The sequence below is a fragment of the Phalacrocorax carbo genome, chromosome 2 (genome assembly GCF_963921805.1).
Source record: "Phalacrocorax carbo chromosome 2, bPhaCar2.1, whole genome shotgun sequence".
Classification (NCBI taxonomy): Eukaryota; Metazoa; Chordata; class Aves; order Suliformes; family Phalacrocoracidae; genus Phalacrocorax; species Phalacrocorax carbo.
Genome location: NC_087514.1, coordinates 11,271,255 through 11,296,575, shown reverse-complemented (window position 1 = coordinate 11,296,575; position 25,321 = coordinate 11,271,255).

Genomic DNA, 25,321 nt, shown 5'->3' with positions numbered 1-25,321 from the left:
GGTAGCTCTCCGCTGGACTCTCCCTAGTAGTTCCCTGTCTTTCTTGAACTGGGGAGCACTAATGGGTGCATCCCATCAGGGCCCATGAAGGTATATACATCTTTAGTTAACTTCCTCTAACCACAGAGGAAGTTTGAGTGCAGACTTGGATGGACTGAGCATCCCTTAGGTCTCTTGTCCACAAGACAGTTCTCTGTCTCTTTCTATGCCACCCGTTTCAATGGGTACAAAAGTGGAATCCTGACTGCACAGGATTTATGGCTAGGAGAAAATGCACTCTGTCTCTTCCTATCCACCCAAATCCTTTTGGGAAGCACCCACGTAGCAGAAGTGGAGGTCTCTTCCAGTCATCTTATTTAGATTGGCATGCCTCTTGGTTTTCTTGGAAGGCAATCACTTATGAAGTCTCCCTGCAGGACGCTGTTGAAAACTATGCAATGGAAATTATTGATGTAACCATGTTCAACCAATTTGTAAAGCCCTATGGGGGAGGGTATATGGACCTCTCAGTTTGACATTTAGAATTAATGCCAGGAAAGGAAAATTTCTCCTCCAGAGAAATGTCAAGAAACCAATGTTACATATTTGCAGCCATAGTAAATGTACAGGACCTGAACAGCTAAAAGAATAGTCTAATCAAAAGCTCATTGAATGCAGTAGGAAACTTCCCACCAGTTTCAGTGTTGAAATATTGAATGTATTTCTGGAAGAAATTAATGATTAGGGTGGGTTTGCAGCCTCTGTACAGAAATGTAGTGGAGGCTGTCTCCCCTGTTATTTTGGTATGCAATTGATCCATTTTTATTTGGGAGATCAATAACCTGAGTATCTATGCAACTTTCTTCTTCAAGGGTGTTTAAAAATTCATCTCTCAATAAATCTGGCTCCTTATGTCATTGGTTTAATGACCACCAGTATCCATCCCAACCTGATTTCCCTTTCCTGTTCTTTATTTAATACACACTGATAAACCCAAGAAGGGGCAGAGAACTGAAGCTCAGCATGGTTTGGCTTCTGCCCACGTGCTTTACGTGGTGCGTCCTGTGGTAATTGGTAGCAGAACAAGAGCCATAGGCTACTGTTAAATAAAGCAGGTCAAGACTTGTTCTCTGGCCCTGAGAGCAAGCAGCACTGTGCCCATGTGGCTAAAACTTTATTTCCACTATCCCAGATAATGTAATAACTATTAATCCATATGTTCCACACTGTGCAGTATTTAAGTCCACGGTATGGATATTTTTGGATATACTAGTGTAGCCAGGGTTGCAGCTGAGTGGAGGGACACCAGGACTGCCATTTCTGCTGGAAGTGGATTTGCACTGTGATCTTAACACATGTCCATGAACATGCCCACCATAGGGAACTGACAACGCTATGACAGCATGTTTGTTTAGGATTATCTTAATTGATGTTGAAACTATTCATTGCTTCCTGTTTATACAACTTCCAATAATATTGAAAGATGAACCGCATAAACCTAGCCTGGCAATTTTCAAAAACTGTCAGAGAATATAACAGTAATTACTTAGATGAATGTGCTTTCAACTCCCATGAAATGTAAAGGTACGTGTTACACATCAGCCCCCCAGCCTCTATGAAAAGCTCTCCATGGGTGCTTTTTGCTCTGTGAAAACATGAATCCTTTTGCAATGTCATGAAGTTTGGGAATCTCAAACAATAATCAAAATATAAATCAAAGTGTTTGAGGTTCCTTCTTTCCTGGATCTTCTGTTTGGACTTTGAGCTTGGGATGTCTTCTGTTAATGTCTGTGGTGGTTTGAAAAGCTCATTGACTCATTTCAGTGTCATAAAAGATGGTTAAGATATGTATGTCCCATAAAGCCTTATCCAGTTAATTAATAGTGAATTTAATGGGATAAATAGAAATTAATATGAGTTTTGCCTAGGATTATGTTATGATTATTTTGTATTGATTTGTGTTTTGTTAGTGCTTGGTGGCTTAAGGCCTAGATACTGTATCAGGTTCATTATATGGTTTCTTATTGCAAGAACTGGCCCTGTTTTTCCAGAGGGGCAGAGTTCAGCCCATGGACTAAACAGGAGATGCGGTTAGATACCTTTACATGTAGACAAGATGTATGTTGAAGCATGTTTGGTGTTTGAAAGGGCAAGAAACTGCCAATGGGGGTGTAACTGTTGCCTCTACATCACCTCTATCAACTTTCACAAGAAGGAAAATTGATGCTATTTTTTCAGTAAACAAAATGAATACAATTGTCAACTCCAGCTGAATATTTTAACAATCTTCCTTGGGAGAAAATAGGGGGGTTTGGCCTTTCAGTTAGGCATCAGCGTGACCCCTGCTCAGTATGGGTGAGGTGAGGGTTCCAATCTGCCAGTGCTTTTTCTCCATCTTCATTGCAAAGCCATGAAGCTTCTCTAGCCCTTGAGCAGTTGGGCTCCATGCCCAATAACAATTAAAATATTTGTGACACCTAATAGTTTTGTTTGTGAGCTGTGACATTATTCCAGCAAAGCATATCATTCTCAGGTCTGGTGTTGGAATATGAGGAATTATAATCAGCATATTTTAACATGTTGCCTGGCTGTAGCCTCTTTTCACAAGGCTAAATATTCCTCTAGTGATGTTGAACTGAGATACAAAGTCCTCTTTTTTGGTGGTTCCTTCTTCTCCTTGTAACCTTACATGTATCATTTCATCACCCTGTGCTTTGTGTCCTCTTCCTTCAAAATGGTAATAAGAAGGTTTATTCTCTTCATAATGTACTCTGAGATTTAAATACGAAAAGAAGGCAGCAGTGGACTGTTTAGCAGTGACTTCTGCTGAAGAATTTGGAGATGCTAGGAGTAGTGGGTAGCTTTCCTGTAGGCAAACTAAACATGTAAAAGCAGGGAGCTTTTTGTGGGATTACTTACCTCCTCCCATTACAGTTCATCATTTTGTCTTCCATTTAGATTCACTCTAAATGGTCATGGTCCAGCATACAGAGGAAATCATTCATACCATGTGTGAGTGAGATAAAAATCATTCTAAGAAAAAGTTGAAGTACATGAAAGAGAAAAATATTTTGGTCTCCAGACTCAAATACCTTTTGATTTTCAGAGGCTCTTGCCTAAATCCAGTGAATTCAAAAGAAATCACAAGAGGCTGTGATCCTCATAACCAGGACAGTGTTCTGCAAAAATGAGAGTCAGCGTGGCATTGACCTTATCGTTGGAGACATGCTGCAGCTTTCTGGTTGTATATTGTACATCTCTGACTTTTAGAAGAGATGATTATATTTAGATAATCCTATGGATCCTCAAATCAAACATTGTATGGTCTTCTGGGAAAGGTTAAAAGCTTTCAAGTGGTTTTGTGTTCAGACATTGTAAAACAGATTTGTGTGTGTATACATATATATATTTGTATGTGTGTGCGTATGTGGTGATGTACATTATTTTCAGCTGCCTGAGATATCCCCAGCCTTGTTTCTCAGGAAGGCCTGAATTTTCAGTCTGGTTTGAGTGTTGCCGGTTGATTGTGAACTGTAATGCTGCCACATATGCCTCAGATCTACCACTGCCAGGCACTTTCATGTATGTTGATGTCTTTGGCTTAGAAAAAGCAAACAAGGAACACCTTCAAGATGTGAAGGAATCAGAGCTTCATTCCTGAGGGGAGGAGACCTGAAATACTTATAGCATTCATACTGCAGCTAGCTAACATGGGCAGGGGGGAGTATGCTTGATACTATCTGTCTCAGTATCTGAGGCTGAGTTATAGCAATGAACGCCCCTTTCCCTCTCAGCCTACCTTAAAAAAACCCCAAAACAAACAACGAAACAAAACAATAAAAGCAAACCATAAAGGACAACTTTTCATGCCAACTGTATGAGGTAATGTACAGTGTCTCTTCTCAAAAGCCAGGGAAGAACAGTAGACATTATCCAGTTTGGTCCCTTCTCCCTGCAGTACTGGATTCCAGAACACCTTTGCATAATTACCATTTCACAAAGCAAACTGAAACTGACAAATTGCACATGTTCCCCTCCTTCCTCCCTTCCTTCTCCACCTAGTGCAGCTGCTTTTGAGGATGCCCAAGTTTCTAATTCTGTCCCTCAATTTCTTCCCCCTTCAGGATTTCATCTGCGTTTCTCTTCCTCTTGGGTTAACTCCAAACATTGGCACGCTCCACCTTTACCTCCTGCCCCTGATCTTTTTTCCTAATGGTTCTAATTCTCATTTGCCTCCTTTCTGGGGTGGCCAAGCACTTTAAAAAGTCAGCCTGTTTTTCCACATCCCAAACCCTGAGGGTGGGAGAGGGATTTCAGCCAGCTTGACTGAAAACCCCACTGAGCTCTAGATGCACAGAGTTCCTTTCAAAATTAGCTGCAGGTTTTGAGTTGATGAAAGATGGTGGTGCTCCATCGTCTTGAGGAGATTGACACCACTTTACACCAGCTAAAGTTCTGTTGTTATATCCTATGTTATTCACTGGAAACAAATCACAGAAAAAAACATTTGAATGACCTACAAGACAAGCTAACTCACTGAAGTGTCACCTCTGGATATGTACGTGTTTTACTGTTGTCTTCTACCTTCTGTGTGTGCCCTTGTAACCTAGATTTTATGTTATTTGAACATAAGGAAAATGGTCCAGATTTGTTTAATTTCACCTAAGTTCTTCTTGTTACCTTTGCTGTTCGTTGACTTTAGACTATTTTTAGTGGTAACACTGAGGAGAAAGTACCTTGAATACAGCTTTTAGGGATCCCTGCAGTACCATGACTTACTAAAATCTCCAGGAATAGACACCTTCCATAAGAAGGAGTAGGAAGAACAACGGTTCAGAGAATGAGAAGACAACTCCAATTTAAATGAGAAAGTAAGAAGGATAAAGTCTGCACATCCCCACATCTTGTGGGATGCTGATGCTACCAGGAGGTAGGAGGGTAGTAGAGAGGGTGGAAAGAGCCAACACCACCTTTACCCTCCACTTCTGAGCTATGTGTATGAATAAACAATCACTTGGGGTGGTAAAGCAGGTCTATGGTAGACCCAGAGTATGAGACTAGGTCCCCTGTTTCCCGTCCCTGTGTCATATCCACCAACAACACTGCCTGACTTAGTAGGGTAAAAATTGGCATCATGTCAGGGTGGAACATTTTGTGCCTTCACCACATTGACTACTCCCTCACTGAGGACAGTGCTGCATGTTTACAAACTCCATCACTGTACATCTACTGTTAAATTCCTCCTGGGTTAAGGATGAGTCCAGGATGGATAAATTTCATCAGTTTGCTCTGACTTATGTTTTGAGCCTTCCTGGAGAACCACAGCATGCTGTTCCCAACAAGACTAATTCCAAATGAGCCCATAAGTGCTTTCATATGAAACAGCTGTTTTCAGCTCCCTATCTGTATAGCAAATTAGCCTTCACTTTTAAATTTTAAATTGTCAATTTTGATGTTACCCTGATTTTAGACCAGCTGTATCTCTTCACAATGATAAAAATAATGCTTAAATGGTTTGAAATTTCACAGGGTAGAAAAGTATAAAATACCAGTTGAAGTTGTCATCTTCCCTGTGAATATTAGCTCCACAAGCAGGGCTTTCCCCAACTCCTACAGGTCATTCAGGCCCCTGAGGGACTCTTGTGGGCTCAGCATAGCTCTGCTTTCCTGTCCATAAAAGACATTGTAGAGATAGTACTCCAGAGCATCTCGTCACATGCGTCTATGAGAAGTAACCCAGTTTAGGGAAAAGAGCATTCAATTAGTCAAGGTTGGAAAGGAAGAGTTTTAAAAATTAAAAACAAACAAACAAACAACAAAATTTTGTTTCATAGATAAATAAGAATTTCTTTAGTAAGAAATATCTCTGGAATAAAAATTTAAAACATTTCATTCTGAAAAATTGACAGAAGCTTTTGACTATTTTCAGTGTTATTTCACCTTCTTTTGTGGCTGAAAACAATTAAACCTATATTTCTAATTTTTGCATCAGCTGCATCTCCATTTTTTTGGTGGAAAAGAGCCTCATAACAAATGGATATTAAACTGTGGCTTATGGAAGGAACAGAACTGTTGTGAGCATGTTTGCATTTACCATGCAATGAAGACTTCTGCTTTTGATGGAAGAAGCTGTCAAGGTGCAGTAAGGCCTGGGGGTTCCTTGGGGTGCATGTGGTCTCCTGCCGGGGAATGGCAGCACAGGGGCCTCACAGCCGGGGCCGACTCCACCACCCCTAGCCAGGGATCAGGGCAGACAAGGGGGCAGCCAGAGTTAGTCCCAGGCATTAGGCACCTCAGTGGGATTTGAGATAGGCTGAGGTCACACTAGAACACCAGGCTGCAGGTGGGGGTCAGGATCAGGCCCATTGAGGGGAACCAGTGTCACACACATCCTGGAATAGCTGGGCAGGTCCATGGGGACAAGGCAGTGAACTAACAGAATATAAAAGATCAGTGTTTCTACTGTGAAAAAAGGTCACTAACATTACCTCTCATGAAACAGGAACATTGATCCAGTTCTGGTCTAATGAATCAGTGACATATTTAAATGTTCTTGGTAGTCTTCTAGCCAGTTGTCGACCTAGATGGGATTAAAGCACCAAACAGCAAGCTCTACATTCAGTGATGCCTAAAGGCAGGAGAGACCCCAGCTGATTGAAACAAGGGCTGACCACAGTTATAGGTGGTGTACAATGTAAAAATGTACAAGCACAATTGTGGTTCAGAGTTAAAACTCAGGCAGATAAAATACTACATTCCTCTGCTTCCAATTAGTATGAGAAGGACGTGTTCTCTGCGATTTCTCCTTTATGCTCATTTGAGAAAGAAGAGTTAATTTAACTACAGTTAATTTCATGCCCTCTATAATGTACCCAATTATATCGTCCTAATTATTTCAAGCCCTCATGTGTCTTGCTTGAGTGCCTTTTTTGGAAGAGGATATTAAATAACAATTATACTCCTCATTAATACAATGCACAATAAAGAGAAAACAAACAAGACATGGCTGAAAGGCATAAATATCATTTATATTTTTTACTCACTTTCCCCCAATCTTTCCACGACAGCATTAACATTAGTCATGGAGACATGAGGAGGCTGGGAAATTTTTTGCCTTGACTTGTCATTCCGGTTTTGTCTGCTTAATGCATAAGGGTGTGGGCATCATAGAAATGGGGCTTTTCAGAGAGATCAGATATTGTTAACCTATAGCACTAGGCTACAGCTGTAGAAGTCGAGACTTGAATTAGTTCTAGTTCATCCTTGTTTTACTGATTTGGACAATGAAGCATAAAGGAGCAAGTCGTAGGAAAGAATAAGGTAGGAGCGTCACACTTGTCTCTTATGTGTAAAGACTAAGATGTGGCAGAAATAGTGCTGTCTCATCCCTATGAAGGTAGACAGGATTTGGGGAGAGTGTTTCAGGCAGATGTATCTTCCCATACTTCTCTCCATAACAGGGTAGCATTTCATTCATCAATTTGCAGGCCCATTGGCCAGCTCTGTTCATGTCACTACACATGAAAAGGTCAAAAAAGTTGACCTCTGCCTCTTGCATGTGCATCCAGATCTCGGACAGATGCTTAAATCTCTGTGCTGGTCTATGTGCCAGATTGCTGAGACTCAACACTTATGTGGTAGGTGGGCTCATTACAAAGGACAAGCAGCAGTGTTGGGATACAGAGAGCAGAACACCCAGGTAAGATGGCAACGTTCAACTGTCATGTGATTAAGCAACATGCCTTCCTCATTCTGTGAGAGGTTCCTCTACAACATTGGGAAAGGAAACACCTGAGAGCTGGGAGTGGGAGTGAGGGTAACAAGCACTGTGATCAGAATAGATGCTTTAATCTGGAGGCTGTTACACCAATGGTAGAACAGTCCCCAGTGACGTCAGATAAAGGATTAATATAAAGGATAAGATAATCATAGAATCATTGAATTGTAGAATGGTTTGTGTTGGAAGGGTTCTTTAAAGGTCAGCTAGTCCAATCCCCTTGCCATGGGCTGGGACATCTTTCATTAGATCAGGTTGCTCAAAGCCCCATCCAACCTGCCCTTGAACACTGCCAGGGGTGGAGCATCCACAACTTCTCTGGGCAGCCGGTTCCGGTGTCTCACCACCATCATCATAAAAAAAAGTCTTCCTTATATACAGTCTAGATATACCCTCTCAGTTTAAAATCATTGTCCCTTGTCCTGTCACTATAGGCCCTGATAGAAAGTGTCTCTCCATCTTTTTTATAAGCCCCCTTTAAATATTGGAAGGCCGCAAAAAGGCTTCCCTGAGCCTTCTCTTCTCCAGTCTGAACACCTCCTACTGTCTCAGCCTTTCTTCATAAGAGAGATACTCCAGCCCTCTGATCATTTTCGTCACCCTTCTCTGGACCCACTCTAACAGCTCCGCGTGTGTCTTGTACTGGGGACCTCAGAGCTGGACGCAGCCCTGCAGGTGGGATCTCGTGAGAGCAGAGCAGAGGGGCAGAATCCCTTGGCCTGCTGCTCACACTGCTTTTTATGAAGCCCAGGATGCGACTGGCTTTCTGGGCTCTAAATGCACATTGCTGGCTCATGACCAATTTTTCATCCACCAATACCCCCAAGTTCTTCTCTTCAGGTATGAATATATATAATATAAGGGTCTAGGCAGGATAAAGGACAATGTCAGCTCATACAATTTCATTCGTGCAAACTTTGTGAAGTGCAGAAGTGTATATGTTGTATGTGGGGCAATCCCGGAGATTATTTCTTCAGCTTGTTGTATCAAAATCAGCAGAAATGTAAAGAAAATTAACTGTTGCCTGTGTTGTCTGTAAATCTCAAGCACCTGGATGACAATGTGGTATTTGGAGTTGAACAGAGTAGCTGGCCTTTGGTGGCCTCCTCCTTCCTACCTGTTCTGGATATTGTTTAACTGGGAAGATGAATAATGGATCAGCCATTTCAGGCTCTCTCAGATTCTACCTCATCTGGAAGAGAAACTGCAAGGTTCATAAAACATAGGATAATAAAAACATGTGCAGACAGAAATACCCTGAATCTACGTAAGCTGATCTTGCCTCTGTTATTTGGCTCATGTAAAGATTCTTTAAATCCTCTTACAGTGAAAAGCTGTAGGGGAGTATGGCATTGGACTGATAAAAGCAGCAAAGTCTGTTTTGTAACAAGCAGTAAAGAGCATTGCTGAGTCACCGTTGGTGTGAGCTCACTTTTCTTTTTCATTACTGAGCAGCAGGTGTCACGAGCCTTTTCTGATGCAACTGTCAGTAAGTGTTCTGCCGTCACCCACTGTGTCACTTGGCATCATGGACAGAGGCAGCTGATAATGTGAAGGAGAGAGGGTCAGCATCTGATACTGAAGTACAAAAAAATTCAGAGAAACATTAACTCATTGAGGAGAAAAAGGGGCATGAGCACAGCCCAAACGAGAAGAGGCAGGGGTACAAACAAAGGGAGAAAGGGAAAAGTCTGCTGCAGGAACATTACTTTCTTTAGCCTGGGCAGAGTTTTCAGCAGGTTTTGCATCAGACAAGCACATTCTGTACAGCTAAGCAAAGGCATAGACAAAAATAGACTACCCTACCAGGTGAATATTTGTACAAGCTCTTCTTGGATGAAATGCACTTGGAAGCAACATGGAGCTGGGCTCCGACCCAAATTACACTATGGTTCCATGTGCAGATATGCAGTGTGATACAGTGGCTGCAGCCACTCTTCAGCAGATCAATGCCTTTCTCCTCTGCTGGCTCACAATGCTGGGAATCAATACAGTCTGGGTAAGCCTGGTGGATCAGTATCCTCATAAGTGCATCTCTCTCAGCTTTTGAGGGGTATGTTCACCCCAAGTGTTTGAAAAAATGTAGCTTTTCCCTCCTTTATTTTGACAGTCCTTGGCTAAATATAGTCTAGATGCTCATGGAGACCACGTTCTTTCTATTTCATTGGCTTCAGTGGGAGAATTGCCTCGGTAATGAATAGCAAATGACAGACAAAGCACCAAAAAATTTGGCCTAAAGTGAACACTATGTGATTTTATGAAAGGCTTCTCCTTTTGCACAGTTTTTCAGTCAGGGAGCATATCTTTTATTAGGGCAGCATTTTGGGGGGGAATGCACCCTCATGCCTAGCAGAATATGTTGAAGAAGAGTTAAAACAGCAAGATTATAAATAAAAGAGAAAGTAACCTGTGAGCCCTCACCCCTGAAATGGAAATGCAGGTTTTCTAACTTATTTTTGTCTCATATAAAAATATATATGCATACTCATGTATATGTATATAGTCCAGTGCTCAAGGTTTTTCTCTGTGTAGGCCATAGTTGCTTTTCTTTGTCAGAGACTACTTGTAGTAGCCTGGTAAGGACTAGGTCCAGTAACCATCTTGTCTGCCCAGTGTAGTACCATTAAGCAAATACTGCAGCTCACTACGCAACTTACAGGAAGATTATGTGCTTAGAGTGGGATTCCAAGTAAGCTGTATGCTAAGTAGGGAGCTGCAGTACGTAGCTGAGAGATAACCAGGAGAGAAATGCAGGGGCTGGGTGGGCAGGGGCAAGATGCATGTCTCCAGAGTTCTCACTCCAGATCCAGAGCTGGGACACTATCCCCAAATGTACATGTTTACAATTGTGTTGTTTGTTTGTTTGTTTGTTTTTGAGAACCCAGCAAGTCTTACTCATTTCTTCTGAAATGGTGATAAAGTTCTTACTGTGACTTCACAAACTTCTTTCCCCACCACACTCCGTACAGTAGTCAGCGGTTGAGAGACTCACTCAGGCTGTAAGTGATCCAGGTTGAAGTGCCTCCTCTGACTGGGGAAATGCTGTTAATTATCACTAATTACTAATCTGGGTTTAGGTTACTCTCCAGAGCTCTTGATGAAGCTGTGCAGCCTTAGCAGAGGATTCAAGAATTCCTGGGACAAAAGGTGTGCACAAACAAGGCTGACTATAGTCTTCTTGGAAGGGGGAGACGTGGGTATTTGTCACTGTCAGTTTAATAGATTTTCCTTGACACACTCACCAGATATAGCACACATACCCTGCTGATGGGGCCAGATAGTAGCTTAGGTAGAATCTGACTTCTTTCGGTTGCCCTTGGAAAGCAAAAAACCAGAGAATGAACACTTGCTATACTACAGGCTCTACTGGTATTACCTCTTTACCTTAAGTTTCTGTTCTAGAAATTAGACTGCTAAGTCTGAAGAGCAGAGAAAATCTTCAAGCTCTTCCAGAAGCTGACTCAGGCTGACGGTTCTTCACAGAAGTTTTGTTGGTCATGCCTAACTCTTAAAGTACTTCATTACATTTTTTTTCTTAATTAAGAGCTTTTGAGGACCAAAATGGGTTGTAGGATTCCTGTGCTTAACCTAGACAAATAGATCCTATCTCTTCTCCAAAAACTCAAAGTCAGTTGTTCCATCAGTACCAAACACCATAATATTTATGATCCACCAGCACTATGCTTCCCTATACATCTGCTGCTTCTTCTCAAACTGGGTCATCAGTCCTGCACGTGCACATTTGGCACAGAGCCTTTCCCATGGCGCTTTGAAAGTCTGCTGCCCCATGGCAGATTTCTGCTGCGAAGCACAAGTAAAGATCTTGAGCCCTTGTGTCTGTTGTAGACTTCTTCCTCTACCCATTTCTTTTCTGCTGTAGTTCATCTCTGAAGCAGAAGGTGCTGATCGGTGGAAGAGAATTGTCTCACTAAAGTGTTCCCTCATCACCTTTAACAACTCCAGCTGACTTCTGACAGAAAAAAATATTGCAGCCAGCTGTTTGCCTTGAGGCCAGCCCACCAACCCACGCCAAAATCCATGCACTGGTAAGTTGGTGTGAATTGCCATGTTAACTGCTGTCTGCCCTTCATCCAGCTCAAGGGGGGTTTATTTCCTGATAAGCCTGAGTTCATCTTTGTAGACACTTTGTACCAACTCCATCAAAATGGTCCTGAAAGGCGGTTTAAAATGCCAGTAGTTCTAGTAAAAAGTGGGGCTAATATAAATGCTTTGTGAAGATACAGTTGGTTTACTGTTGCCCAGAGAGATTCCCTGCCTGTATTACTGTATTTTGAATAATTTTGAATATCACTGCAAAACTTTTCTTAAACAACACTCCTTTCCTGTTATTCTTGCTTACATCTGTTCACTGTAGTAATGGATATTTTTTGGCTGTAAGCAGTTATGCAGCATGACACTTGGCGAATAGCTGTCTGTGTGTGCAATAGCTACTGTTTTTTGAAGACTCATTTGGCCCTTGTCCCCTCTGGGTGGAACAAAAATATAAATATATTGCTATAAACTGCTTGCCAGCCTTTCATTGCTACTGTTACCTTTTTGACTGACTCAAGCATTGCTTATGCTTGAGCTCTGCTCTGAACTGAACTCTTTCAGGAAAGTTTAAAGGATTTGATTTTAAGCTTCAAATTTATTGTGTATACGTTTGCTGAATGCGCTTCTGCTATCTAGACAACGACATATCTGTCCTTTGTAAGTAGCATGCTGTTTATATGTGATACAATTATTTCCACTAACCACTCAGAATCCAGCTGATCACTCTCACAGCCATAAATGAATCTGTTTGACAACCTGTTCTCCGCACAGTAGGTAGTCGTCCACCCGCCAGCTAATTTATCATTGCATCTGCCTTACTCTGCCAAGGGATATGTTCCAGTGCATTTATTCAGTATCCAAAAGCTTGTGACTAGCCATTATCTTGGGAGGAGAGACAGGTAGAAGAACAAAAATTTTATGATGTATCTTTCTGTCTTTATGAAACTCTAGCTCACAGAGTCTCAAAGAGATCTCCTCCATTAGTTGTTTTCATGCTCTTTTACGGGCCACACTTCCCAGTAATCGCAGAGACCCTCAGCAGCCCAGCTGGTTGGCCCAGGCTAGATGAGAATATTTCTCAGCCTTGGTGAGAAGTGCTTAATTGATATTAACATGGATGGAAATGGTCTGCTCAGCCATAGGACAGACGTCATTTGGTACGCTTCCCTCTAACGGTATACTGCTCATGCAACCTGAAAGGACCATCTGCAGATCTTTGAGATTAGTGCAGGCCTGTTTATTGTTTGGCTTTTCTGTTGGTTTCCTATCTGTCTGGATCTGCTGTGCTAATCGCCTTGATATATGAATGTCAAAGTTGCCTAGATATCCCAGCAAGCAGCAGAATTTTAGCATGTATTTATTCCTAACTCAAAATACGTCTAAGAACTTGCTGAACTGAACAGCCATCGCAACGGGAAAACCTTCATCATCTAGACTGTCTGAGACAAGCTTTTCTGCTGTGCTGCTAAGCAGCATTGTTGAGGTCTGAACTCTTCAACACAGTTTGCATTTTTTTTTCCCCAGGACTCAGGGTTCAGGTTCAAGACCTTTCCTGGCACATCTCCCTTTCCCAGTTCAAGACAAAACTACATGTTTGAATGACAGGTAGACAGCAAAGTTCATAGAACGTGGAAAAGGGTCACAATAGTAGGTATCACCTGCAAGTGGAGGCTATCTTTTTGATCCCCTGTAAAATAGGTTCTCCTGATTTTAGCCTTGTCTTGTCACATGCATAGGAGGATTAACACTGCCAGAAGGGAAACTGAGGGTGCCACTCAGAAGAATGGACAGGGCAGTAACTTATCAATAACAGTATCATCCTTTCACCTAACAGACTCTAACGCAGAGACGTGTCTTGTTTCTATTAATATTTCATAGAACCAGCTGGTAATACTAGATCGAGCCAGTCCCAATGAACTTCATTTTAGCCTTTTTATTAGCTTATAAATGTGATAGGGTTGATGGATACCATTTAATGGAACGTTTTCCACCCTGTTCCCCCCTCCCTTCCCACCCTGAAAAGTCTGACATTCATAAATTGAGGAGGTCAGTAATTTGCATCCAGCTGAGTGGCTGTCTGGCTTTAATGAGATGATTTGTAATCATAAGCACTGCACTGCAGTGGTGTCTGGTACAGGAGGAAGAGGAGTACGTATGCATACTCCAGCTGAGACGAGGGAGAGGTGATGGGAGGGAGGGAGAGCACATGGATCAGAAAACAGAAGCAAGGCTGGAATGACATAAGGAGCTCCATTAAATGAAATACAATAACGCTGGCCTGGTTAGCGTAAGAGCCAGTGGCTGGCTGATGCAAGCCAGTGAAACTCCTGTTACATAGGTCAGGCAGGCAGCTCACAGGATTGCTCTTATCCAGAGCTCTTTGGAGATCCTGAAAATAACGGGTTCATCTTTGCCAGCTTTAAGCCCCCAGTGCCCTTACTGCACAGCTCTGTCATTCCTCTCCCACTCCTTATATAACAAAAAACCTTCCAGACCAGGAAGACGCTTCAGGGGCTGAAGAGGTTATATGTTGCATAGTTGGCACATTCCCCATCAGCTATATTTTCAGCCTGATTTCCTAAAAACATGGATCATGGTGTTGTGTGCGTATTCCTCCATCTGATGCATCCTTACCCCACTGGCTCTTTTCGTTTCAGTCACACAAAGCGGTAGCAAATGCCTGCAAGTCTCAGGCAGGCAGGTAGGAGAGAGATGAAAACTATTAATCCCTTCATTGGCGGAAAGACTCAGAAGAGAATCCTTCTGGAAGAGAGAGATTTTAAATTCCCTGACTTTGATAAAAACTTCCCTTGGCATCTGTTTCAGATCAGACAACCACGAATCTCACCGCAGGCGCAAATCCGTAGGAAGCCAGGCTGCACTAGCTCTCCTGCACACACAGCTACTTTCTCTGGCTAACTGTGAGAATTTTGCACCTCCCAAAGACTGTCTTTCCCTTGTCTCCAGGGTTTCTCTCCTCTGTAGTAGCAATTCTCTGAAATCGTCACGCAATGTTTTTTCATTAGGAGTCCCAGCTGTGGAGGACTATGTTTCTTTAACCATGTCTCCAGCTGTCTTGAATTATTCTTCAGCAGCCCAGCTGGACCAGTATAGTTTTTCTTACAGCTGCAACGGAGTATCTTGCATCAGCTTTAAGGTTGATATTTTTTTAATTAATTAACTGCTTTATGTTACAAAAAGATAAAGAGGCAAGAGTGCAAACTGATCTGTTCTGCTACAAGCCCCTTCTTAGAAAAAGACACTGAAGTGAGGCATGGGGCTGCTGGTTTGTCCTAACTTGCAGCGTCTCGCTGTGCAGCTTTTGATGCATGATAATGTTGTTCAGCCCAAAGCCCAATTACAAGGGGTAGTATCTTCAGGATAGCCTGCAGTCAGGTCCCTTTGTAAGGACACAGCCATACATACATACATACATACATACATACAGGGCCCCCTCCCCTCCTTTGCCAGTTCTTATCAGGTGATGTTCAGCTCTAGTTCACCTCATCTTTCTTAGTCACGACCTCACATCCCCTTTCTCATCTGCCCCTGGAGCATGAACATCCTTCCTTCCAGGCAACAAAGACCTTTTATCTCCTGAGCTCCTTCTGTAAAACATACATGCTTCCTGTGCTTCCTTCCCTGCAGATGTTTGTAACTGTGCAACATAATCCCTTCCTCCTCTTCCCTGGGGGAGACATGTTACCTCTATGCTAAGTAACAGAGATTTAAGTTACAGGGGTGTGTGGGTGGCCGTCAGAAATCATGCCAGTAAGATGTTTCTCAACCACATTTTTAGTTCCAACAGAAAAAGAAGAAACAACACAACTCTACCCAGCAAGCAACAAAAATAGTCTACCTTCCTTTGGGACAGAAGGTGCCTTCAGTCACCATAGGGAAAATGCTTCCTCTGGGTAAGGTGAATGTTCCTGTAGATGGCTCTTTTTGAGAAGAGCCCTATCCAGGAATCAATGTCCCCCAACTTCTCTACCTTTTTCAGTCTATAATCCTATCTAACTCCATTAGCAGGTCTGTGAGATGACAGTATCTCACATAGCTTTTTCACAGAAAGACCAACTGCTTTGCCAGGTCCTTAAGAAGTACCCACCTACTGTGCTATTTAAGCAATATATCTGTCAGAAAGGAATTAGTTGTGTATAGTCTTAATGTTAAGAACGGCATAAATAAAATGTGGATTGAACAGAGGGTTGTGAGGGGGGAAATTAATTTTTACTGTTCCTCTAATGTACACTGTCTCCTCTTTGTCTAGAGAGTATCCCACAGATGATCACCTCTTGGCCAGCAGTGTACTTTAGTGTAGCCATTCAAGCTAAGAAAAACCTTGAAACATCCATTGGTGCTGCTTTATTATTTTCCCAATCATGTTTCCTTGCCTTGACTTGTCCTGTCCTTTTGATCAATAGCAGAGGTCACCCAGCATGAGATGTGTTTTGGATTGATTTAGAGTGCTTGTTAGTACCAACTTCAGCATCTTTATGAGCCTAAATTCCTTTAAAACCTGACTCAGCATACTGTGATAATCTTCTGGGTGTGTGAGAGCAATGGCATAAAGAGCGGGCTCTCAGTGAATGACTGATGCTGTATGAATATATGGAATACAAGCCAAATCCCAAATGCAAAGGCTCATATGTTAGAGACGTATAACCCAGCCACTTGTTTCTTCAGCAGTTGTCACAGCAAAGATGCCATTTCCTAGTTCAAAGGTCTCTATCACATCCTTATCCTTACTACATACTCCAGGAGGAGGAAGGATTCATGAGACAAATGGAAGTGTTATTCAGAAACTACATCAAGTCAAGGAAAGAAAATGCTCCTACCGGTGGCCTCTGTCTATTTGGATGTGTGGAATGGATGGCTGGAGTTCCTCACATAATTTAGGTTACATTACCATTTTCCAGGAAAAATCCACAGTCTGGATTCAGTTTACATAAATAAGAGCTTCAAAACCAAAGTCTAAAATATCTCATTCCATTCTTGCCAACTTCCATCTGAAGGATACTTCTGATCATGAATTGTAATGGTGGAAATTATTGACCGATTCAATTGGAGCAAGACTGAGAGACAGACAGACACATAGACCATTTCCGAGGAGATATATCCTGTTTCCTATGACAGGCAGCTTTCTTATTAAAATTATCCCAGTATATACATTCTCTTTTCAAGCATGAAGTGCTCATTACAAGTCTCTACATAAATAATGTACACTTAAAATTGTTCCCTGTGCCATAAATATTGAACTTGGTTAATAATTGACTATGGGATTATATGCTCCCTCAAACACTACTGACTGAGGGACTTGCCTCTTCTTATCAGGTTTCTTTGCCTTGACTCCTGTAATTTTTGGAGAAGATATTATACTGATACCCTCAGTGGAATGATGACACAAGGTTGGACTGGAGTATATAACAACACTGCTCCCCCTCCCAGTTCTTGCTTAATGTCCCCAGCCATTTCATTGGAAAGTGTGAAAAAAATCTTCTGAATTCACTTTATAATTTAATCTATGATTTCTCTGCAGGTGCTTGCTGTACTCCTTGTCCATTTTTGCTTTAACCTTTACTAAACATTAATACAATAAGACATATCTATCAGTCATTTTGTGAGGCTAGTTCATGAAAATTGTTTCAAAGAGAAGAATATGGACCAAATTTGCTGCCTGAAATGCGGTGAAGCCAAGGCACTCCTGGTATATGAAGCCTCCCAGCTTCACACTTGATAAGTCAGTACTGCCTGTACTGAGCATTTGCAATGTTCTGCAGATTCATGGAGGATGAAAAACTGAATGATAGCAATATGGTGCCTGGCAGACTTAAGGTTTATAATGTCAACTGCAGCCATGACGCCTGAATAGCCTGTGCCTCTGCAGGCCCTTCCTCTGCGGCCCTTAGGCTGGGCAAGCAGGGAAAATTGCTCATACCTCATACACCAACATACCTTATATATCTAGAAATAGTTGCCCATAAAGATTTGCCTGGGCCCTGTACATTGGATGAAAACTACATGCTAAGATAAAATGTGCTGAACAGCATACCTGTGGTATTCAGGTACCAGACAGCAGTGAGGAAATACTTTAATTGCAATAGCATGAAAAGGTTTCATCAGGACGTTTTGTCCTCTAAGTTCTGCAGGGACTTTCCTCTTTTGGACATTCTGCAGATATGTGTCACTAAAAGTGCTGTGGTTGTTCCTGTAATTCCCAACTTTTCCTTTTCCTCTGATGACACAGTTATAGCCACTCCATGTGGGAGCTGAGAAAACTGTGTCTCGTCTTTTACTCTCAGCCTTTGCAGTTCCGAGCCCAATGGCTCCTCACTTTGAAAGAGACCTATGGAGGATGCTGTCCAAAAAGCAACATCTATTTATGGAGACAGTGAATACACAATGAGTTAGGAGATGGTGACCAAAATGTGCAGTATTGTTTGTGAGTCCTTGAGGACCAATAAAACTAATAAAACTGCAACTGTAAATAGCTTATTACAAACAGCCAATTTCTATGCTTGGAATTCAGGACTCTGTCCAGACCATAAAATTAATCCTCATTGCCTGCTGGACCTTGGAAGCAGGGCTCTTCTGCCAAAGGTCACTCAGTTTTCAGTGGTGGCATCAGTGCTGATTTGTTTCATCTCTGTGCATAAACATTTGCTGCACTTGATTACCAGTTGGGATTGCATGAAGGACATTGGAAAGGAGGAGTGAAAGGCCACAGCTCCCTTATAGCTAAGAATTTCACCTCAAAGAAAGGCACATGAAGACCTAAGTACTAAAACTCATGTATCCTGGGATGGTTAATACAAGCAGGATGCAAAAAGGTTTAGCCTTGGGCTAATATTAGAAAATATTGGTGAAGGAATGATAAGAGTTTTTACTCTTAGCTAAAGTTAACTGCGGTAAAATAGCTTTATGTTCAATAACTAATGGTTTTAATTTTTACTGTTGCAATAATGATAAAGTTTGTAATACTTTTTCAAGGATTTTGGGTTTTTAATTCTTATATATTAATTAAGAATATTCAGAAATTACTAAAGGGGCCAAGCTGAGCTGGGGGGTTTTTAGCACAGATTTGCACTGATGTAACATGCACAGATAAAAAGCTGCTGTAACTCAGTTTGCGTCATTATTTTAATTTTCTTTTCAAATGTATTGCTTCCTCTGGAGCATGAAACTCACAACCTATAAACTGCTTTATGAATTCTGGTGATGGTGTCCTGATCCATATGAGAAAAGAACTGATCTCCCCCCTAACCTCTCTCTTATAGATCATCATGTAACTGCATAATCAAACTTTTAATTTGAAGTTGTACTGGGAACAATGTTTAACATGATTTTATGGACGTCTTTCACATTAGCAAGCATATAACATAGTCCCTAAGTGAATAAGAGGGATGTAGCTATATCCTCCTGAATTAAACTCATGTCACTACCACCACAATCTGTCAATAAGACATTTTGCTCCCCAGTGTTGTCTGTTACAGTTTTTGTAGGTAGCAAAAGAAGAAAAAAAAGTACCTAACTGCAAAGCTATTATGCTCTGCTTTTACAGCAAAGATAAGATGTCTTGTCCCATACCCCATCCCCTAAGAGCACAAAACCAGCCAAAGACTCTCTCTCAAGTCAGTGGAAAGGAGGACTTCAGAGGTGGCCATGTGGCTTTCAGAGATGAGACTAAAGGCACAGACATGCCTGATGTGCTCAGGCCAGCGAGTGGGCTTCTCTAACACAAGCCCACATGCTGAGGGGCGCTTCATCCCCAGGCTGCTGGGAGGCTGAGCCTCAGGCTGTGCCAGAATGGGCTGGTATTAATACAATTGCCACTTCTCAATAGATAACAAAACGAGGTAGACATCCACATAGGTCTGTTGTGAAGCCCAAGTGTTAGCTGCTTGCCTCAGGGTTGGTGATGCCGGTAAGAATTTGTCAGTAGCATAGAATGTATGCAAATGTTTTCACATTCAGCCTAACCCACACCATCAACATAATACCAAGTGGGAGATGGATGAAAAACTCAAGGATGCTCTCATTATTTAATTATTTGAACTGCATTTTTACACCAGCAGTGTTCCCTCGTTGCTTGACAGACACTTATTAGACAATTTCCAGTTGTCCCTGTACAAGGCACCAGGTGCAGCCCTATATTGGTTGGTACAATTCAAAACCACATATCAAGTGTGTGTATCCACTCATGCAAGTGCGCAGATCTCTTCTGACACCCCTAGGCCCCAAGTCAGAAAAGAAGGTTCCCCTTGAAGGTCTTATGTTATAACAGGAACTTAAAATGTCCATCTGAGCTGCAGTTTGTACTGGCCCCTCTGCAGGGCTGTGAGTGAGAAGGCAGAGTTGGGCTCAGCTCCTGCAGCTCTCACCAAAGTGGGAAATGTAGAGAAATCCATTTTCCCCTCAGCCTCACTCTTCTCCCTCCCTCTCTCTCAGTCTGTGAGCTGAGGAAGGTCTGTCTCATCCTGCTTGTATGTGCAGTGCGCTGCAAAATATGGTCCTGATCTCATGTGCGGTTTCCCAGCTTTATTATAGGACATAGAAACAATGGGCATTTTATTACCCTGAGTGTATCATTTCTGTTTGAATGCTCCCTCAGCATGGTGTTCTGACTCCAGGCTTGCTGAACGAGGCTTGCACAGTAATTAAAAGATTGTTAATATTGCTAATGCTGTTCAAAGCAAAATTCCACATCAAAACATTGCTGGTCTTTTGGGGCCCTTTTAAACATCCAAGTGTTATCCCACTGCAAATTCAGCTTCTAAGCCTCCCCTCCACTGTGGATCAAACCAAGGGCTTGAATCCAGCCATACTCTGAATGAAGCTCTGTACTGTATAGCTTCAAGTCATCTTCCTATGTATGAAACTGCGTGCTGTACTGCTTTGTACAACAGAAGTCCTTGGTCAACTACTGTTGTGCTATGTCATGCAGAAATTCAATGAAATGAACTTTCCCAGTTGGTTTATAGTCTATGTTTATTACAGCCCCAACAATTTATACCCTGGAGATAAAACTGGTAAGTCCCACTTCCCAATAGAGGTTTATCCTAAGTAGAGCTTAGAAAGACATTCACACCATGACCCAAAGCATGGTTCTCACCAGAGACCTCCATCATATTTCTACAAACTAGGGTACCATGTTATCTGCTTTTCCCCTCTTTCAGAGGCAGGAAATGCAACCTATGGTTCTCAAAGTCAAGTTAAAATTGTTCTGCCCACCTGGAGCAGATTTTTTTAAAAGATATGCTAATCACCACAGTGAGGACCTGATTTTCATAAACACTCAGTTCCTATTTTGGCACAGAGCTAATTGGTTAGAAGCCATAAGAACTGTGTACACTGAGTACTGGTCGCTTTCAAAATCTGTCACAGTGGGAGCTGCTGAATGGTGAACAGTTGTGAAAACCTGCCCTCACATTGGTAATATGCGCAAAAAGCTTTGCACCTGGTGCTTGGGTCTGGTGACGGTCTGAATATGGCCATTCATCATCAAAATCAGAGGTTTTCTCAGTGGAAAACTACGATTGGAGTCTATGGTTTGAATCAGTTGTAGCAAAGCCTTTTTAGGTTTTTCACTGCTCTAACAGGTAAGATACCGGCTGTTTCTGCATTCTCTCAACCCAGTTTCTTTTTAACACAGGAAAAACATTTCTTGTCACTCCATTTAACCTTGATGAACCTGGAAGAGTTGACTGTGTTGCACTTTCACAGCATTAATTCTGTCAAGCTAATCTGAGAATGAACTCAAATTTGTTGGTAAACATGTACCTAGGGCAAAGAGAAAGCAGCTCTTCCAAGATACAAGCGTGTCATTAGTAATGAGTCTCCTGTCTTGGTATACTCTACGTGTCCTCTCCATCTCATAAACAAAGAGTAAAAGCTGTCTCTTCTGTGTGGAAAATGGCATGGCATTTGTGGCAGCATAAGCTTGCTCCCAAAGACTGACATGAAAAGCATTTTATCTGCGCTACGGTCAATGTATCATCCTTCTCACACTTTTTGAGCCATTTTTTGAGAATGATGAATTGTAGTCATCACTGTATTCAATTAATTTTACTCAACTGGTTCTTATAGTCCGTTTGTACCAAATGTCCTCTAACAGCTGATAAATTATCCCTGAGTGGCTGCAAAGGCAGCGGCAGTGACATACGCTGGACTGACGACAGGAATGTGTCACACCATGTCTCTTGCCCCCTCTTTCCAGAAAGATTTTTGTGACCTTTGGTGGCATTTGCAAGAAGCCATTTTACCCTGATGTTCCATGGCTCTATTGATCTCTGTGTAGGATTAATCTTAGACAAACAGGCCATATAATTTATGTAAACTCTGCAGGTAATTAAATTCCTTCCAGCAAAGGTCAGGGCAGAATATTTAAGATTTCATTTGAATAGAAATTAGTTAGAAATGAAGGAAAAATAGAGGGAAAGGAAGAAATTTGGAGCTTGTCATATCAATTATTATAGTGTAACTAAGAGGACTCAAGTTATTTCTCAAGGGCTAAGATCCAGTCTTCATCACCTGCACACACAGTTCGGAAATGTTTGTCTATAATGACTTACAAATACCTTTAAGAAATGTTCAAATAGTTCTAATAGATAGTGAATGAAAATATCATTTTTCTTCCAAGAGACCTAAGACTTTCCTTCCTAAATGAGGAAGCCCTAAACGTGCAAGCATGTCTTTGTAGATGGCAATGATTATAGTATTCACCCTTCCTTCACCAAGATGTCAAGGCTCATGGAGAGCATTGGTTTTTTGTTTCCCTTCCAACTTCACAGATCTTTGGATTTCAGTGTTCAAGCTTGTCTTCTACAAATGAATTCAATTTTTGGGGGACAAGCCCAGGTGATTCTATGAACGCATGGCTTCTGAGCAAAGATGTTGAACAACACGAACTACCTCATGATAAAATGTTATGCTTTGAATACTGTCTTTTTTTGCTTGGTGTGTCCAAACTATCAGAATGTGGTGCTGTGTTTGGGAAAGACTTGCATAATTTCTACTGCTTATCTGATGAAACGGTCTCTGTCTGGAGACAACAGAGGGCTGTCACAAGGCTGAGCAAGGATGCAGGCTGGGGACTGAGTTCTTCAGTGCGTGAAATCCTTGGATCAGCCCAATCTACAGAGATGGTTTGAGCAAGTGTTACAGTTACCTTCCCCTCCAGCTGAGAGGAGTATACATTCACAGAGATGGCTGGGGTATAAAATATCTCTCAGTTACAGAGCAGTATAAGCAGTAGAGGTAGGATTTTTCACAGAAAGTCTTCTATTGCCTTTTCCCTCTCTTATTGAATGGCTTTTACAAGGCTGTTGTGAAATGGGGTAGTGGTTGGCCATCATTGAGAAATGTAATCATGGACTCATCTTAGTGTCATGACGTTGCTCTACCTCCCATACTGCAGCAAGAACCTTACTGACATCTGGTGTGTCTTCACCACCTCCAGGAGCTCAGTTACCCTTGCAACTCACTTTCCAGTGCACTCATCACCTCATTGTATGGTATTTCTCTCACCCCAAAATCCTTCTCCTCCAACCGCCCAGATACCGACTGTGAACTCTCCACCCAGTACAGTTGCTCTTTAAGACTGCAAACTTAAATGACTGCCTTGAAATCACACTTCTTCTCCAAACTTTGTTTGTGGTAAGAGGGGCAAAACATACCTGGGGTTTAAAATCACAGAAGGAAAGAAAAAATCAGGTTGTAAAGGACCTCAGGAAGTCTCTAATCCAACCTCCTGCTTTGAGCAGGAACAGCTATGATATCAGCCCAGTTTCTTCAGAGCATTATTCTGTTGGATCTTGAAAGCCCTGATGCACAGAGACCACACAACCTCTCTTGGCAACCTGCTCCACTGCTTTAGTGTCATCAGGGCAAAGAAGGTTTTCTTTATAACCAGTCTAAGCATCTCTTGTTTTGGTTTGGACCTATTGTTTCTCTTCCCCCCCACCAGGCACCACTGTGAAGATCCTCTTGTGGGTAACCTCTTTGCAGGTACTGGCAGACTGCCCTACCAGGTACTCTTCTGCAGACAGAACCCACCCTGGTCCCTCAGCCTCGCTTCACAGGGCAAGTGCTTTGGCCTTCTTTTGAAAATGGATGCAATATTTGTCCCTTAACTCCATTGCCCCTGACCTCCACAGCCTTTCAAAGAAGATAGAAAGGAGAGGCCTTGCAAGGAAATCAGCCAGTTTTCTCACTACTTTGGATGTGGCCCATCTGATCCCATGGGCATGGTATGGGTCAAGTTCTCATGAGTAACCCTTGACTTGATCCTCATCCTCTGCAGGTAGCTCTTCTTGAACCCCCTCACTAAGCACAAAGGCCAGTGAAGGCTGATGCAAAAAAGGTGTTGAGTGTCTCAGCCCTATTGATGCTTGCTGTTATCGTTTCCTGCTGCATTTGAATGGGAGTTTGGCTCCCAGCTACTGTAGCCCTGAGAGCACCAGCCATGAAAACTGTGACCACAACTATTGACTTTTGGGGCATTCTATCACTCTGTATGATGATCCATATAACTCTGCAACCACACAGTCTTTTGCAAACAACAAAAATTGCCAGTAGAGGACATCAGATGTGACAGGAAGTGTTTCAGTCGGAGTAGCATAAACTGACATTAACATTGATGCGGCTCAAAGCTGACCTAGGCCCTTTATAGGGAAATGCTGATGTCAGATAGGCTTTCTTTCCAAAATCTTGTCCTGTAAAGGAGTTCCAGAAAAGAGGCATCTGTTGATCTCTCTTGATAAATGAACAGAGAACTATGGCCTGCCTGTGTGATGGCTGGGTGAAATGCAGTAGATGGCATGTCAGGATCCAGAATACACAGCCATGGAAGTGACTTCTGACCTTAAAATCTTAGAGTCAAATTGTTTAGTGAATGAATGAGATTATTTTTCAATAAATGATTTAAGGAAATTATTGTGTAAAGGTAAAAACACTTGCCCCATTCAGCAAGTGGTGACCACTAGGAATTCAAAGGCAAAGAGCAGAGCTGTGTCTTAAATGCCAGCCACCCAGCTGATGAGCGCATGCCCAGTTGCTCAGAGATAGCTGCAGCATCTGCTGCTGCTACAGGTCCTGCTGCAGATCTGCTCCAGTCACAGTAGCATCTGCCTCACCAGCTTTGCAGCACCATCTTCCATCTTGTAGCTAGCTGCCTCTGCTTCAGTTAGAGCTCCATCTGCCTCCGCACTGGCTGTCTCTGTTTCTGATATGATTACAATCACATCTGCTCCATCATTGACTGCTGCTTTCATTATGGTTATAATGCCATACACCCTTGTGCTTTCTGCTGCTGTTACTACTATAATGACAATAGCATCTGACTTGGCTTTTGACACAGTTGCTTAAAACATCTACCCCTGTGCTTACTTGAGGACACAGGTGTAGCTGGGCTGATGAGAACTTAAGGTTCATCTAAACCCATGCTTTCTCCACCACTGGCCGTCCTCACACACATATGGGGAAGATGTGGGCACTCCAGAAAAAGCAGATATG